Raw genomic sequence first — 6,000 nt, forward strand, 5'->3', positions numbered from 1 at the left:
TCAGTGCAGCTCACCAAGGCAATGAGAAAGTAAAAATAGCTTGGACAGTAAAATTCTGTCCTACCATTCATCAGATTGGAATAAAAGACACAGATAAAGCCAGCTGCGTAAGTTAACAGGAAACAATATTTCCCCCAAGGACACACAGCAGCTATAAAGTGTCATAACAATCCCCTTCGTTAAGTGACTACCACTTTCTTCCTCGCTGAGAAACTGTTCTCTAAAATCGGAGACTATCAGAAATGTAAGTAATTTGATTGAAATTGTTGTTTGAAAAGATATCAGTAAGAGAGGAACAACCTACTCTTGCTGGGCCGGGTGTGGGGGGGGGTGTCTAAGTTACTCTGATGTAGAGAAGCCATCTGGATTTACAGCCCAGATGCAGAGTTTCAGATAAGGGGTTTCTGCGCACAGTGTCCCACATCTATCTTAGCTTTCTTTTTTCCAAGGAAGCAAGACCCTGGGTCTACTTTGCAGTCTGAGTGTGATGTTGACCACTTTACACTGCCTTACTTTGCTTGGAGCCTATCAAAACACTGATTTATTTAAATTTAACTCAGACTCTACCCTGGCCCAGAATTCTCTCTATCCTAGTTCCATCTTTCACTTTGGCTGGTGAGATGCACCACAGTTTCTCCGATTTGTGATCTCCTTCATAGCAATGGGCCGATAAATTTGATTTTGCCTAACAAAGGGTTTGTTTTTGGTGGTTTGGGGTTGACTGGGCTAAGCCAAGGGATTCAACTCCTTGTAAACTTTTGACAATGGAAGATCTGTATTTTGTATAATGAAATAAATATAGGTTCTTGTCAGGCTCTGCCTTGGCCCTAAACTGTCTTAGTTTTCTGAAGATGAGTTACTCCTTTCCTGGAAAAATGAAGCCAGTTGGTCTATATAACACAAGCCCTCACTCACAAAAGCTATTAGGTTTAGAAATAACAATAGCTAAAGTCCTAAAACTTCAGGGCAACTTGAGTACCAGGCCATCTCTTAAAATTCCATTGGAGCACAGCCAGGCTGCCACTGAGCCCATTTCTATCTCTGTCTCTCTAAGACACTAATTCCCTAGATAGAGGGAAGCCCTGCACTGTGTCCTGGGTAGTTGACATCTCTCAGTAATACGTGTAGAATAAAAGAGAAGGGAAGAGTTGTAAATATGCAATCTTTTCTCCACTCCCTATCCATCAATGCTGTTCTCCCTAAAGAATAAGCAAGTCGGTATTGGGAATTGCACCAAGAAGCCTCAGAGTTAGAAATCAGGGACATACACAGAGAAAGGGGTAGGACACCAGCCATTGTCCCAACAAGAAACAGATGTGGACAAGATTAAAAGAATTAATAAGGGAAGATGAAGAATCTGGGACAAGCAATAGCAGGGAACCTTTATCACCACTTGTCTGAGAAGGCAACGGGAGGGAAATGTAGAGCCTATTAAGAGCCAACAAACTGCAAGTCCATCATCAGTCACTTCTCATTCCTTCCTCCCCTACAGCCCCAGCCCTGGGCAACTACTAACATAGCTTATGTCTCTACGAATTTGCCTATTCTAGACATTTCATATAAATGGAATCCTACAATACATGGTCTTTTGTGACTGGTTTCTTTCACTTGGCATAATGTTTTCAAAGTCCATCCATCTTGTAGTTTACCCTGGTACTTCATTCCTTTTGATGACTGAATAATATTCCATTGTATGGATTATACTACATTTTGTTCATCCATTCACCAGCTGATGGGCATTTGGGTTGTTCCCACTTTTTGGCTATTGTGAATAATGCTGCTGTAAACATTTGTATACAAGTTTCTCTGTGGCCCTATGTTTTCAGTCCTTTGTAGTATATACCTAGGAGTGAAATTGTCAGGTTATACATAATTCTATTTTTTTACCTTTTGAGGAACTGCTAAACTGTTTTCCAAAGTGGCTATACCATTTTGCATTTCCACTAGCACAGCTCTAATTTCTCCATATCCTCAAAAATGTTTTTTTGTCCGTGTTTTTGATTATTGCCATTCTTCTAATATCCATTTGATAATGTACTTGGGTTTCTTTTACCAGATTATTGAGTCAGCCTCTGGGATATGATAGGAATAGAGGTCTTGGTGGGGTAAATGCATCAGAGAGGGGTTAGAGTCAGGGTCTTCTTTTCTTTTGCACACATTATACATGTGTATATATATACACTCACACATACATACGAACATACATTTGAGTTTTCACAGAGAAAAAGCATAGTCATGAACAAAGCATCTTTTCATAGACATTTGTATTTGTAAAGTGTTTCAAGGTAGAAAAATAACTTTAAATTCTGCTCCTAATTGTACACAGTGGGCATAATAGTTTTAGCTGCCTGTCACATTCTAAACAAATTTCTTGATATTGTTAGAGTAAAAGTTTTAATATTCACATATGAAATTCTTCAGGTTCCCTGTGTGAAGGGCCTCTTTTAGAATGATTTCAGAAAAAAAAAGGGATTCTCAGTATACTGCAATAACAGCAAGGACTTATGATTAGGCCCACAGTTCTTACAGAAATACTTAACCCCTTGCACAGCCAACCCTTCCTCTCCAGTAAAACATGCAGCTTAAAAGAATTCTGAGCTTCAGACTTTACCTACCGTGTGCACCCTGGAAACTGTGGAATGTTAGCACTGAGTTCTATGTCAGAGATACTACAACACCAGCAGCCAGAAACCCAGGCCTTCTACCAGTTTACTGGATATTTAATCACAATGAACTCCTCAACAATCATAACTTGCTTTTTAATGACAAAAATGAAGTGACATCTCTTGGTCTTTACACACGTGATAGGAATAGAGGTCTTCATGGGGTAAATGCATCAGAGAGGGGTTAGAGTCAGGGTCTTTACACAGAGAATTGTGTAGATGGCTTAGGAAGGTGATGAAGTTGATGACTTCTATACTTTGGCCTTCCAGTTTGGGATATATGCAGGGGATATGTGTGTTGGCAGCAGAGCCTAATGGTGTCTCCCATTTTTTTTTTTTTTTTTTTTTTTTGTGGTACGCGGGCTTCTCACTGTTGTGGCCTCTCCCGCTGTGGAGCACAGGCTCCGGACGCACAGACTCAGCGGCCACGGCTCACGGGCCCAGCCGCTCCACGGCATGTGGGATCTTCCCGGACCGGGGCATGAACCCGCGTCCCCTGCATCGGCAGGCGGACTCTCAACCACTGCGCCACCAGGGAAGCCTGGTGTCTCCCATTTTGATAGTCTCAGTCTGTTGTTTTTTTGCTTTGTGTTCTTTGGATCACTGGAAGTTCTTCTTCCAGACACTACCCAGGTGCTGGAGAAATTGTGATGCTGAGAAGTTCAGAGAAATCCTGGCGGACAAACAGATAATTGACGTGCAAGTGGATGTATTGTGGGAGAAGCGGTATCCTGTTTGCAAACACCAGGTTATTTGGTTCTTAGGCTAGCACAGCTGTCTATAGAATGTCTGGCAACAGATTGATCTACTCTGCTAGGCCCAGGTTAATATGATCCCTTAGTCTGTGGGTGGCAGGGGGTTATTGGAGAGATTTGAAATTTTTTTCCCCAAAATTGACATGCAAAAGGAGTCATGGAGAGATTGAGTCTATGGAGAGAAAAAGTAGGCCTTGACAAGCAAAGTAGAGCGAGTGAGAATAAAAGTAAATAGGGTTGCTATGTAGAAGAGTAGTGCATAGGTGAACCACAGGTGTTAGAATGGTTTGGGACAGGCACTGGTGAAAAATGAGGTCTAATGTAGTGAGTCCCAAGGTATCTGAAGTGGGTTCAATAGTCCCTACAGGGTCTACAATGACCAGATGTCGTGGGTACCTAGTCATTGGGTCACATCAAGAGTGGGGCCGTCAGAAGTGGCTTCCGAAGTTTCCAGATACGTCAGAAAGGCTTGTTGCGGGGCAGTTCTGGGTTCAGATATCTCTAAATAGGAAGGACAGGTAGCTGTCCCTGGAAATGAAGATCTTCTTTCCCTTCACTTCCACCATAGCCCTAAGGCTGTTTGGACCCAGGAAGGAATCATTTCATTTGACTTTAAAGAGATTGCAAAGGATTGACTCTGTCTCTATCTCTCTTTTAATTTATTTTTGTTTTATTCTGGAGCCTATGTTCTTAGAAGAGCTAGCAGGGAATTAGCTCACTGAATATTACAGGTAATTTCTGATAATAACTGATATTATAACTTAATAATCAGTTATTAAGCCTGGTTGGCAGGCTAAGGAGATTTGTGCTGTTATTTCTAATCTGTTTTACGGATTAGAATTTGTTTTTCTCAATAAGTATAATTAAATGTATGATCCAAATAAGCTCTGAATCTAATCCCATGATTTTTTCTGTGTAGAAATTTTTCTATAATTAAGAATGATCGGCGCTCTCTGGAGCGCCATGCTGGGCGCGGCAGGCGCGGGACTCGTGCGGCGCCTACGGGCAGGGACTCAGGTGTGGCTGTGGGGCTCGCGCGGCGCTCCCTCACCTTACCGCACGCGGCCAGTGGGCTCCACGCGGGAGACTGGCGGCCCTCAGCCGGGCGGGGGCCGCTCGGGCGGCGGCCGAGCCTGCCTGCGGCGGCGATCGTGAACTCGGCGCCCCGCCCTCTGCAGCCCTACCTGCGCCTCATACGGTTGGACAAGCCCATAGGAACCTGGCTACTGTATCTGCCATGTACTTGGAGCATTGGTCTGGCAGCTGAACCAGGTTGTTTTCCAGATTGGTACATGTTATCCCTCTTGGGCACTGGAGCTGTTCTGATGCCTGGAGCAGGCTGTACTATTAATGACATGTGGGACCAGGACTACGATAAAAAAAAAGTAGATTCGTCCCAGAAAGGAACAGAGAGGCTCCTCTCAATTCTGCAGAGTAAGATGGTGGCATCACTTTTGAATGCGACATAAAGCAACAGGATCATTTAGTGTCCTCACTGAAATCCAGCGTAAGAAGTGCCAGTATCAGTTGAATAGCTGGTGTTGCAAAGTGCAGTGTGCTTCCTTTCTCCACAGAGGAGCGGCCATGGGGGCAGGGTTACAAGAACAGCAAATCGCCCAGTAGCTGCTGGAGACATTTCAACTTTTCAATCCTTTGTTTTTCTTGGGGGACAGCTGACCTTGGCACTGCGTGTTCTTCTATGTCTGAATTACTACAGTATAGCTCTTGGAGCAGCATCCCTACTTCTTGTCTTCACCTACCCGCTAATGAAGAGAATTACATACTGGCCTCAATTAGCCTTGGGGTTGACTTTTAATTGAGGAGCATTACTTGGATGGTCTGCTGTCAAGGGCTCCTGTGATCCATCTGTTTGCCTTCCTCTTTATTTTTCTGGAATTATGTGGACTGTAATATACGATACTATCTATGCTCATCAGGACAAGAGAGATGATGCTCGGATCGGGTTTAAGTCCACGGCACTGCTGTTCCGTGAAGATACCAAGCAGTGGCTCAGTGGCTTCACTGTGGCGATGCTGGGGGCACTGAGCCTGCTGGGAGTGAACATCGGTCAAACTGTGCCCTACTACACTGCTGTGGTTTTTGTAGGAGCCCATCTGGCTCACCAGAGTTACACTCTGGACATCCACAGACCTGCGGATTGTTGGGATAAATTCACCTCCAACCGAACAATAGGACTAATAATTTTTTAAGGAATTGTCCTTGGGAATTTGTGGAAAGAAAAGGAGACAGATTAAACAAAGAAAAATATAGATAATAGAATAGAAAATTAGCAAATTAAGTTTAACTGGGGATTTTTAAAACAAACTTTTACAAAATACTTTCAGGTCTTATTACCACATAACTAGATTTGAATAACAGTCTTACAATATGTTAATGAATTACAAACCAGTAGATGAAGTTGTAGAGCATTTTTGCCTGGATTTTAGTTCAGCTATGTACTAGTCAAATTCTTCCCTGTCACAGAAACCAGGAACTCTTCGGGATTTGCGATCACCTGGAGTATTTAAGTTATACTTCTCATCTGCAGTTACAGGAATTATATGAGTTTTGGCACTTTAGAA

At 43.0% G+C, this 6,000-nt stretch overlaps 1 pseudogene; it reads left to right on the plus strand.

Moving 5' to 3' along the window:
* Positions 1–4,381: 4,381 nt before the first annotated feature.
* Positions 4,382–5,709, plus strand: LOC116760995 (annotated as a pseudogene).
* Positions 5,710–6,000: the final 291 nt, after the last annotated feature.

The sequence above is a fragment of the Phocoena sinus genome, chromosome 10, assembly GCF_008692025.1.
Source record: "Phocoena sinus isolate mPhoSin1 chromosome 10, mPhoSin1.pri, whole genome shotgun sequence".
NCBI lineage: Eukaryota > Metazoa > Chordata > Mammalia > Artiodactyla > Phocoenidae > Phocoena > Phocoena sinus.